Below are 12,679 nucleotides of genomic sequence, written 5' to 3'. Positions count from 1 at the left end.
AGAGCCTATGGAATGGGAAAAAATCTTACCCAGCTACTACCCAAATAGGATATTAATATCCAAAATAAACAAAGCACCCTAAAATTTTAACACCAAAAAAAGTAAACAAATTAATAAATGGGCAAAACAACTAGACAGAAACTTCTCAAAAGAGGAAACACAAATGGCCAATAAATGTATGAAAAAATGATCAACATCTGTAGCAACCAGAGAAATTCAAATCAAAACTACACTAAGGTGCTCACTTTGGCAGCACATATACTAAAGTTGGAACCATACAGGGAATATTAGCATGGCCCCTGCGCAAGGATGGCATGCAAATTCGTGAAGCATTCCATATTTTTTACAGAGCCACATCCACATAATTACAGTTATGTCATATTAGGAAAAGGCACCAAAAACACATTGGAGAAAAAGATAGCCTCTTCAACAAATGCTGCTTGGAAATCTGGAAATCCACATGTGACAAAATGAAGTTAAACCTTTATCTCTCACCATGCACAAAACTCAATTCAAAGTGGATCAAGGACCTATGAATCAAATCAGAGACCTTGAGCCTAATGCAAGAAAAAGTAGGCCAAAATCTCTGTCATGTCAGATTAGGCCCCAACTTCCTTAATAAGACAGCTATAGTGCAAAAATTAAAACATTTTTAAAATCTATTTATTGCCTTTTGCCTAGTGTTTTTCATAAATATTCTGGAATTGTCTCATTTGCCAAGAATAATGAAATAAAAATAAATACCTTGGTCAGGGAGGGCTACACCAAGATCTCATCTCATTCCAGTCTGAATGGCAATGATCAAGAAAATGAACAATAAATGCTGGTGAGGTAGTGGGAAGAAAGGTACACTTGTATATTGTTGGTGGGACGGCAGACTAGTACAACCAGTCTGGAAAGCAGTGAGGAGATTCCTCAAAAAAATTAGGGATGGAACCACCTTATAACCCAGTATCCCACGCCTTAGTATTTTCCCAAAATATCTAATTCAGTTTTTAAAAAGTAAATTTTAACAGCTCAAACACAACAGATAAAATTTGACTTTCATATTGTCCTGGATTGCCTTGAAGAGACCCCTTTTCAATAAAAATGATGATAGAAATGTGATATTTCATATCAGACTCTTGACTAAAATATCTCTAATCATCAGACTTCAGAGAATCACACTGCAGGTGGTCTTGCATTTATTTTAGATGCCTGCTATTTTCCTCCATTTTAAATCTCTTTCAAGTAAAACAACTTAAAGGAATATCAGGAAGCAATTTATTGGAGATTATGTATTTATTTTAATCAACAGAGAATCAGCTCTACAACTGTAACACATCATCTGGATTCAGCTACATTCTCTGTGTTCTTCTTTCAGATGAAATACCAAAACTTTCTACAGTTTACAAAGTATGGTATGATTTTCTCTCCAATTAAGTTTGAATCCAAATAAATTATTTTGGATTCATTAAGTTCTGTTCTTCACTTTAGTTTCAGATATATTACCTTGTTTTTATATCAAATCAGGTACTAATATAATATTTCATATTTCTCAGAATCTTCATAAACTACCTCCTTTATGGTTTGCAAAACCAAATGAAACCCTATACTCTATTTCTCTAATCATGTACATGAGAGCTGAAATCAGTATACATTTATTTGTTCCTTTCTTGAGAAAATCAGTATGCTTTTACTTCCACTTCCCAGCTTTTAGGTGCATTACTTGCAAGCTTGAAATAACTTAAAACTTTTTTTTTAAAGAGAGAGAGAGAGAGAGAGAGAGAGAGAGAGAGAGAGAATTTTTTAATATTTATTTTTTAGTTTTCGGCGGACACAACATCTTTGTTTATATATGGTGCTGAGGATCGAACCTGGGCCGCATGCTTGCCAGGCGAGCACGCTACGACTTGAGCCATATCCCCAGCCCCAACTTAAAACTTTTTATATTGCTTATTTCAAAATTTTTGCAAAGTTTAGTTTATCTTGCATTTTACCAAACTTAAATTATTTTTTCAATTATTTATTTAAATATTGTAATTGTAAAATCTCACAATTTTTATTTATTGATATTCAATTTGCTGATCTTAACATAAATAAAAGCTCATTGTCAAAGGATTATTTAAAAATGTAACAAAAAAATGAAAATTTCCTGTAATTCCAAAGAAAACTATCTTTACACTTTTGTTTTTCAAACATTTGTATGTGTATGTATAAAATTCTTCTAGGGCTACCTACAGCATTTCATTCTTCTTTGCTGTTACGCAGCCTGATTCTTTCTTAACCATGAATCATGGATATCTCTCCATAACCTATTCATCTTTACATTCCATTTTTTTTGTATGTGTATACAATTTATTGAGGTCTTGACACTGAAATATAAAATCACATAAATGTGTCCTTCAATTCATAAACAATATTTATGGACACTTACATTGGTTTATTATTTTTTGTAATCATGACCATTTTGTATATGTGTTTAATTAGTTCCCACAGATATATTCCTGGACAGAAACTGGGTAGGGCAAAAATATTTGTTCTAAATTTTGATATATGGTGTTTGCAATTACTTGAACTAAGTATGAGAGTGTTCCTTGATCTATACTCTTGATGTAATATCTTCAGGGTTTTTTAAATGAAATTTTAACTTGTACAGTCAGGTACTTTTGTTCAAAAATTATTTAAATTTCAAGAATGTGACATCAGAGGATTAATAAAACATGGGGCCTTTATCTACTTGGGGCCCTGTGTGACTCTATAGGTTGCTCATTCATGAAACTGATCCTGAATTTAGTATTTTTGTTGCATATTGGTCCTTTGAATTTTATGTCTGGCTACTCTTTATGAGTGTCTTTCATCCATTTAAAAAATACTCTAGTTTATCCCTTTTTTTCCACTGTTAAAGTATTTTTAATTGAGATGAATAGAAGATATTTTTATTCTTTAACTTTTTACATTTAAATTTTTAATTACAACTTTTCCAATTTCAGAACTAATTTTTTAAAAAAATCATTGCTAATTTTACAAAAAAAAATTTATTGGTTCTTTTTAGTTATACATGACAATATAATTCACTTTGACATAATTATAAAAGCATGGAATGTACCTGTTCTAATTCAGTCCCCAGTACCTCCCCTCCCAGCCTTCTACCCGCTGCTCTCTTCCCTCTATTCTACTATCTTTCTACCATATGCCCATAGTTAGTTTTTTTGTAATTAATTTCTTGTGGATGTAAATGATAGTGAGATTCACTATATATTCATATATGTACATAGAAAAATTATGTCAGATTCATTCCACTGTCTTTTCATTTTAGTTTGCCTTTTTTTTTTTGGTCTATTAAAAAATATTTTATAAACTTCACACTCAAGTAAATTGGATAATTACATTTATCCAATTGTAATTTTGTATTTGAAGTTTTTGGTTTACATTTAAAATACACTGAAATATTAATCTAATTGCAATGTTCTTACTTGAGATAAGATATTAACTGCATTTTCTTTTTCCCAAATTGATTACTCAATTTACATAGCATCATTTATCTGTAATCTATATTTTCCCAAATGATTAGAAATGTTACATTTTCCCTAAGAATATAGAAGTCAATTTCTGTATTCTCTGTTCAGTTTCATTGATCTAACTGACTGATATTTCCCCCCCGAAAAAAAAAAAAAACTATTTTGAATACTGTACTTTTAGGATTATATTAATTCTTCTTCTTTCAGAATATTTCTAGTTATTTTCTTACCAGTTAATATTCTAACCTGTATGTGTGTGTTATATCATTCAGTTGTGAAATGGAGCCCTTGAGATTTTAATTGCAAAAATAATGAATGTTTGTATTCAGCTGGACAAATTGATGTATTCAACACTAATTTTTCAAATTTCAAAACAAGACAAACCTCCATTTTTGTTTTCTTTAAAAAATAGCCTCAGTAGAATATAGCTTTCTTTTTTAAAATTTGTTTTAATTAGTTACACATGACAGCACAATGATCTTGACATATCATACATTTGAATCAAATGGGGTATAATTACTCCTTTTTTCTGAGTGTACAGGTTGCTGAATCACATTGGTCGTTCAGTCATGTATATACATACAGCAATACTAGTGTCTATTTTATTCTGCTCTCCTTCCTATCCCCCATTCTCCTCCCCTCCTCTCACTTCTCTCTACCCAATCTAATGTGACACACTAATTTTTTTTTATCCCTCACATCCTCATACATATAATCTGTATAACGATGAGGGTCTCCTTCCATCTTCCATGCAATTCCCCTTCTCCCTCCCTTTCCCTCCTACCTCTCTTCCCTATCTAAAGGTAATTTTCTTCTCATGCTCTTCCTCCCTATCCCATTTTGAATCACCTCCCTTGTATCAGAGAAAACGTTTGGCATTTGTTTTTTGGGGATTAGCTAACTTCACTTAGCATAATCTGCTCTAATGCCATCCATTTCCCTGCAAATGCCATGATCTTGTTATTTTTAAGTGCTGAGTAATATTCCATTGTGTATAAATGCCACATTTTTTTTATCCATTCATCCATTGAAGGACATCTAGGTTGACTCCACAGTCTAGCTATTGTGAATTGTGGTTCTATAAATGGCATACTATAGTTTTCTTTATATTCCTGCATATTCAGATGTTTATTCTGCATTTTTACGCTTGATTTAAAATAATTGTTAATTGTGTGAATTAATCATGTTACTGGTTACTAGACTGCTTTCTTTAGATGTACTTTCCACCTCTTCCCACTCTGCTCTTGCCATAGGAAGAGGTCCTCTGGGGGCTGAATCAAGCAGATTAAGGAAAATTGCTTCTGGTTTCTGATTGAATTTAGTCAATGGGAGACTTCAACACAAAATTGGGGGACAAGATAAAAGGAGAGTGAGGTCAGATGAAAGCCTGAATTAGTCCAGAGGAATGAATTTCCTTTAATATCATATCAGTCCAGAGAGCAGAGCATTTCTAATTTGCAGAAAAATGACTTTGTCCTAAAATATATTGGTTAAATTATCTTTAATACTTCCATTGGCTAGAACCCATTTAATCACTCACTTAGAATACAGTTGAATATATGGCAGAGTTTAAGGCTTTATTACCTATCCAATCGTTTAATTTCCTGAGGAGAGTGAGACCTAATATCTAAGACCACCAGAGCAAAGGAATTTTTATTATTAAAATGACTTCATCAGGTACTATATCTACTGTTTATTGCAGGGATGTGTAATTTGCCTTTCTCTTCTGTTTAGGGTAAATTTTTCACACACCTAAGAAATTTGGAGAAGTGAAATCATAATAATAATAATAATAATAATAATAATAATTTTCTCTTTGGTGCCTAACTGCCTTTTCCCTTTAATCGTGAACCTTTTCACCCATAAGTCCCCATTGCTGGGTTCCGGTCTTAGCAATTTGGGTTTCTTGTTTTATTCTTGGTTTACACATTCCTTAGTTCAGTGAGTGAAACTCCCTATTATTAACTGCTCACTAGCTCAGAGGAAAATAACCATAGGAGTCCCCTGGAGAATTTTCCTCTCTTGTCACTTATATAGTAGTGAACAAGGCTTCAATTAAATATATTCAGTCCAAATCTCCCAAGACTAAGAGATATTAAGAGAGTTTTATAGAGTTAGAATTTATCATTTTAATTGTCATTTCATATTGTATCTCTTTTTTCAAGAGTCCTTATTGAAAGGAAAGTGACCACAACACTCAGAGCAACTAAGAGATCTTTACTGCAGCAGTGCAACAGAGGAGAAAAGAAAGAAAGAGAGAGAGAGAGAGACAGAGAGAGAGCAAAAGAGAGACAGAGAAAGCAAGAGAGAGAGGGGCCCCACAGGAGGGAGTTTTTATAGCCCAAATATAATGAGGTCTCTGGTCTGCAAGCTGCCTTGTTGACACAAGGGGGGTTATGTGTTCCGCCTTGAGCAGGGGGGCGAAGCGCTCAGCCTTGAGGGGAGGCTTGGGTGTTTGGGCTTGAAGCAAACAGGTGATAAAGAGCCAGACACAAGTTTTGAGTCACCACGTCATCCTGCAGCTAACTTTGTTTGGCATGCCCTGCAGACAACTTACTCAGCCTGTCCTGCACCTAACACTTATGAATTTTTTTACAACATAAGATAGATTTTTTTTATACTTTCATTGGTTTCTCAAGAAATTTTTTAAATTTTTCTTCAAGAATATCTTTAAGCAGTTGTGCTCTAGTACTTTTATTAAAAAGTATATTTCTGTTTATTTTTTCTCATGTTGATTTCTCCTTCTTGAATGCAGAGAGGTCATTTATGGATGGTATGTGCCTAGATATCACATGGGAATAGACAAATGTCTTTATTGACACCTCAGTATATGTATCAAACTATTTCTCTAATATTTTAAATTAAAAAGACAATTGGCTTATGCTTAATAATCTGTCATTACAGAAAGAATTGGAAGGAGGTTAGGGCATGAGCATGGATAATGGAATAATTTAATCTATGCATGAGTTTCTTTCCATAGTTTAAAAATAAGAATTTTGGTGGAGGCTACTAAGGATTGAACTCAGGAACACTCAACCACTGAGCCATATCCCCAGCCCTTTTTTTGTATTTTATTTAGAGACAGGATCTCACTGAGTTTTTAGCGCCTTGCTTTTCGCTGAGGCTGGCTTTGAACTCTTTTCTGTCTCAGGCTCCAGAGCCTAGGGGATTACCACCATGTGTCTCTGTGCCCAGCTAAAATAAGTATTTTAATGAGAACTTCTCTGTGTCTCATTTCCATTTTTCCCAGCCTTCAGTCTTGGTGCACCATATACCTACTTGTGTTTCTAGAGTTACTGCCTGATTTAGTATTTTGTCGCTGTGACTAAAGTAGCTTATAAGAACAACTTAGAGGAGGGAAATTTATTTGGAACTTATAGTTTCAGAGGTCTCAGTCCATAGAAGGCTAAGAGCCTTCTAAGACCTTATGTTGGGCCAAGACTAATGAGTCTTGGCCCAACATAAGGTAGAACATCATGGTAGAAGGGCATGGTTATCATTGCCTCTTTGTCATTGCTCCCAAAAGAGTCACTCCTGTTAATTCCTGAATTTATACTCCCACACCACTCAAGGACTTGTTCAGAGAAAATCACAGCATTGCTATCATCTAAGACCCAGTTCAAATACTACTTGTTTGACATGAACTCTCACTTCATGACAACAATAAAGTAGACAGGTGAGGAAGGGGCTACAGGGAAAAATGTACCCTTCCAAGACACACCCCAGTGATACACCTCCTCCAGCCATGCCCCATTGGCCTACATTTCCCACTCAGGCACTTAAATTAGGATGTGCTGAGATGAAGTTACGGCTTCCACAATCCAATTATTTTACATCTGAGCATTCCTAAATTAACTCAGGAGATTTGGAGGCACCTGTTACCCAAAATATATAACTGCCCAAATCAACAAGAAAGTCACTATTTGCTGGTTTCCTCTTTGAGTATCTTTCTTTCTTACATATCCCTTAATGCAGATAACTCTGACTGATGGTTTTCAGAGGAAATAAAGGGATTTAGAGAAGTACCTCCCATTTGTTCTGCTTTGTGTATGTGATTGCCTTTATCGTTCTCTACTGGAAATTATAAAGTGCCAGAATTTCTTATTTATTTCTATAATGACACACTACTCTTAGGAAGAAGCAATATACCTTTCCTATTTTATTCCAAGTAAATTCCTTCATAGTCAAAGAAGACTGAGTGGCCATGTTTCCTAACACTTTGCAGGTTTTTCATTGTTTTCATATTTTTTTGGACAGCATTATCATTGATTATTAGGTAATTAAGAGCACTGGGTTTTCAAAGTGACCAGATATACCAAAGATCAAGTTTTTTATTTATCTGGAAGTCACCATCAACAATTTCTCATTCGCAGTCATAAACTTTTATCACTTTTTATTAGTCTGAAGTCCTTCATAGAGTTTTTTACTCACATGATTTATGGCTCACTATATTTTTACTTTAAAAATGGACATATGGCCAGGTGCGATGGCGCATGCCTATAATCCCAGCAGCTTGGGAGGCTGAGGCAGGAGAATCTTGAGTTCAAAGCCAGCCTCTGCAATGGCAAGGCGCTAAGCAACTTAGTGAGCCTCTATCTCTAAATAAAATACAAAATAGGACTGGAGATGTGGCTCAGTGGCCGAATGCCCCTGAGTTCAATCCCTGGTAACCACCCCCCCAATAAAATGGACATAGGTAGGTTTTAACTAATATTTCACCCTTAGTTCTCCTTTTCTTAAATATATATTTCTTATACCCAATTTCATCCAGTCTTGTGACTTCAATCATCTCTACTCTGTGGACAACTGTCAGATCCACATCCCAGCTTTTGCATTTCACATAAGCTCTGGTTCAACCATTCCCATGATTGCCTGCTCCTGCCTTGAAAATTCTGATGATGCCTCAAGTCATAGATATATGTCCAACACTAAACTCAATCATTTTTTTACCTTCTCAAATATTTCTACTTGTTCCTTCTTATTTTCCTTTGTTCAGCCATTTTTTTATTATATTCATTGAATATCTGCTTTTGTATCAGTTGTTATTATATGAAGTAATTAATGAATATGGAAGATAAGGTCATTTTCTTGAGGAAATATACATAGAATTATGAGACACTCATGATGAGTTTGGGAATGAACAACATGAGGAACGTATTGTCAACTTGAGTGTCAGAAAAATCTTCTTAAAAGGAATTAATGTTTAGAGTGATTGATGCAATTTGAAATTAATTAGCATTGTAAAGGGAGAAAGAGAGGGTTTAGGCAAAGAGAACAGTAGTGTGGAAATAAGAAAGAACATGTTACACAAGCAAGTCTGGGAATAGAAAACAGTTCATGACAGCTAGATGAAGGGGGTATTATGTTGTGAGTTTTGAGACTAAAAGAGGTAATCACCAGCCAAATCCTAAAGGGCTCTTTAAGTTGTGTTACAGAGTCTGGATTCTATCCTCAGGGACAGAGAATGTATCAGAGGGTTATAAAGATGGTAATTACATGCAAATTTGAATTTAGATCATTTTGACTGCAGTGTACAGGTTGAATTGAAAGGCCAAAGGCATGTAAAAAATAAATTAGGATCAAATGAGAAGTGGTAAAATCTTTAATTGGAGTAGTGAGTGGTGTCTTACCCTATTTTCTATTGCCATAGTAAAATACTTGAGGCTTTTATTTTATAAAGACATTTATTTAGTTCACATTTTTGGAAGCTGAATGTCCCCTGAGTGGTTCCATCTTGTCATTCTCTGGTGAAGCCCTCCTGACTGCATGACAAGATGCTGAGGGGGATGGCAGAAAAGGAATCAGCTGGGTACAGAGAGAATAAGTTTGTGCAGTGTCCTCATTTTACAACATGCTACTCTCTGGAGAATTAATTCACTCTGTGACCAGCATTAATTCTATTTGAGGGGGATGTCCCACCTCATAAAAATCTCACCATTTCTCAACATCACCACACTAGATATCAAAGCTCTCAGCACATGATTTTGGAGAGAGCACGTTCAAATTCTATGCAAAACAAAGAAAGTGGTGATATTAGATATTAAGAAGATAAAAAATAAATGTTATTTTGAAATACTTGGTAATTTATTTTATTATGACTCAAGGGGGGGAAAAGACCAAAATTTATGTCTTAGGCAATGGGATATGTAATTCTTTACACTGTGGTATGGAACATAAGAAAAGGGACAGATTTAGGAGGAAACATAAATTTAATCTTTTACATGATGCATTTGTGGTTCTATGGTACTTATAACTATTTAAAAGAAAGTTAATGGTTTAGAGGACAAAAGAAAAGCCTAAACTGGAAAATTCAATTTGGTAATCCTCAGGGCTTAGATAGTTACTGAAGCTATGAAACTGAATAGAGATAGCCAACAGTGAGTATATAACATAAGAAGATAAAGTACCAAGACAGAAAATGATCTATTTAGATGCTAGAATGAAAACAAAAACCTACAAAAGAAATTGTGGTGTCATCAGAAAAGTAGGTGTACTAATAGCAGAACTAATGCAAATACATTCAGAGTATGTGTTTGCAGCAAACATCAAGTGCAGTAGGCATTTTATATAGATTGCCTAGTGTCAAATCAGAGAGTGTAGGATCAAGAAAATCAAAGAAAGTGTTCAAGACAGATGGAGCCAACAAACTACAAAGCTAAATGTAGCCAAAACATGAAATATGAACTGAACTGGACTTACTATGTTGAGTGAAAAGAAATCACTGGAGACATGGAACAAAGCAATTTCTGAGGAGTGTTAGGGGCAGTTAGAGGTAGAGTAAGCTTAGGCAGTAATGGAAGGTGAGGAAATATTTACCATGCCTAAGGTTAGCAATCCCACTTTTCCATGTATATGAAAAAGAAAATATGCAATAACCTTTGATTCTTTTTTTCATTTGTCCTCTGATATTAAGTCAGACTATCCAATGCCTCTTGCTTTGCCATTGCCTCCCAAAGAGTCACTCCTGTTTAATCCTGAATTTATACTCCACACTACTCAAGGATTTGTTCAGAGAAAACCACAGCATTGCTATCATCTAAGACTCAGTTCAAATACTACTTGTTTGACATGAACCTGACAAGAACAATTTTAGAGGCTAAAAAGTTTATTTTGGGGCCATGGTTTCAGAGGTCTCAGTCTACAGATAGCCAACTCCATTACTCAGGTCCTGGCATGAAGCCAAACAGCATGGCAGAAAAGTGTGATGGAGGAAAGCAGTTCAGGACTTTACCACCAAGGGAGATCAGGTATGGAGGGAAGGGAGAGGAACTTCTTTCACCACTGACAAAATATATACTCCAAAGATAAGTTCTCAATGACCCACCTCTTCCAGCCACACTCAGGTGTCACCCAGTTAATCCTCATTGGTCAACTAATGTACTGATTAGATTAAAGCTATTATAACCCAATATGTCACCTCTAAACTTTCTCAGATTGTCTCACACATGAGCTTTTGGAGGACACCTCACATCCAAACCATACCATTTCCCTAATAATTTCACACCCAAGCAATTTTATTTCCTTTCAATTGATAACACTTCATTTCACCCTGTTTAATAATACTTATGACTTTGCCTTTATGGCTAAACATATATATATATATATATATATATATATATATATATATATATCTGATCTCCTTTCCTATACCATCAACTTCATAAGGGCATAAATTTTGTGTATTTTTTATATTTTATATATTTCTTAAAACTAACATAAATACATATTTTGGTTTTGTATTTTTTTTTATTTCACAAAATTTTGAGCTACTGAACCTGGATGAAATCTTATGTAGTACCTCCGAATACTCTTTCTTTTAAAGTGATGAAAATATTTTCTATTCTGTCAATTTAGTATTCACGGTGGTCTTAACAATTTAGAAAATGCATTTGAACATGCTTGGAAAATTATAAAATATAAATCAGCAGAATATAAATCAGCCTATTATTTGTATTTTTATAAGGTTGGAGAAGTTTCTATTAGTAGTAGCAGTATTATGATTATTCTTTGCTAAGTATTAGCACTCTATTTAGACATTCAGCATTTCAACCAATCAGTAATTTAAAAGTTAATTTCTTCAGTTCAGACCATATGACACCTGTGGTGAAGTATCTCTAATTTATTTTGATGAATAATTCAAAGAACATATATTTTACTCAGACTGATTCTTTCCCTAAGTGATTTTATGAAGAAACATGGCAAGTGAATTAGATCAAGCATATGAGCTTAATTGATCAATTTATTGTTCCTGTACTTTAAGTGCTGAATGAATCATATTTATCACACATATACAAACCATTCTTATAGTACTTACAAAACTGAAATCTTAATCCTAGAAATAGAAGTTTTAAATTGTTTGATATATTTATACAAATTTATGCCACACACATACTTGGTTTGGTTATTAATATCTTCTCATTTTTCTTAACACTTTTATGTATGCATTTTTATTTGCATCAAATAATTTAGGTATTTAAATGCACATACAGATACTGTGGTTGGCAGAACAATGGGCACCCAAAGATGTTCACAACCCACTAATGATTACCTGTATGCTATCTTACAAGACAATGGGGCTTTGCAAATGCAGTTAAAGTTAAGGGTCTTGAGATAGGGTGATTATCTTTAAGTTTTCAATACAGTCTTATATTCTTAAAAATGGAAGAGGAAAGCAGAAAAATCATATGAAAAGAACTTGAAAAGAACTGTCGTTTATGACTGTGAAAATGGAAGAGAAGACTCACCAGCTAGAGAATGTCCAGGTTTCTGGAACCTAGGAACTGTCCTCAATTACAGCCATCAAAAAAACATAGACCTCTGTTTAAAAACTTCAAGGCAGTGAATTAAGCCAATAACTTGAATTAACAAGGAAGCAGAATCTCTCCTAAAGCCTTCAATAAGGCAACTAATGTGATGCTCTGATTTTAGTCTCAGGAGACCCATATCTGACATATAACCTATAGAATTGTGAGATAATAAAGTTGTGTTTTAGAAGCTTAAGCTACTAAATTTATGGTAATTTATGGGGCCAGCAGTGGAAAACTAATACAACTATAAATATCTTTATATAGCTATCCATATAGTTTTGTAACTTCCTTTTCCCTAAATATTACATGGATACCTTTTCATGCCATTTCTAAAGAGAGTTAATTTACTTGCACAATTTACATATTATGGGT

At 34.1% G+C, this 12,679-nt stretch overlaps 1 non-coding gene across 1 annotated transcript; it reads left to right on the top strand.

Moving 5' to 3' along the window:
- Positions 1-237: 237 nt before the first annotated feature.
- On the top strand, positions 238-344 carry LOC144366416 (U6 spliceosomal RNA). Its single transcript, XR_013425519.1, has one exon. It is a non-coding gene; the product is annotated as a U6 spliceosomal RNA (small nuclear RNA).
- Positions 345-12,679: the final 12,335 nt, after the last annotated feature.

The sequence above is a fragment of the Ictidomys tridecemlineatus genome, chromosome 8, assembly GCF_052094955.1.
Source record: "Ictidomys tridecemlineatus isolate mIctTri1 chromosome 8, mIctTri1.hap1, whole genome shotgun sequence".
Lineage (NCBI taxonomy): Eukaryota > Metazoa > Chordata > Mammalia > Rodentia > Sciuridae > Ictidomys > Ictidomys tridecemlineatus.
The sequence above is the reverse complement of the archived record's forward strand: the minus strand, read 5'-3'. Positions and strand labels throughout refer to the sequence as shown.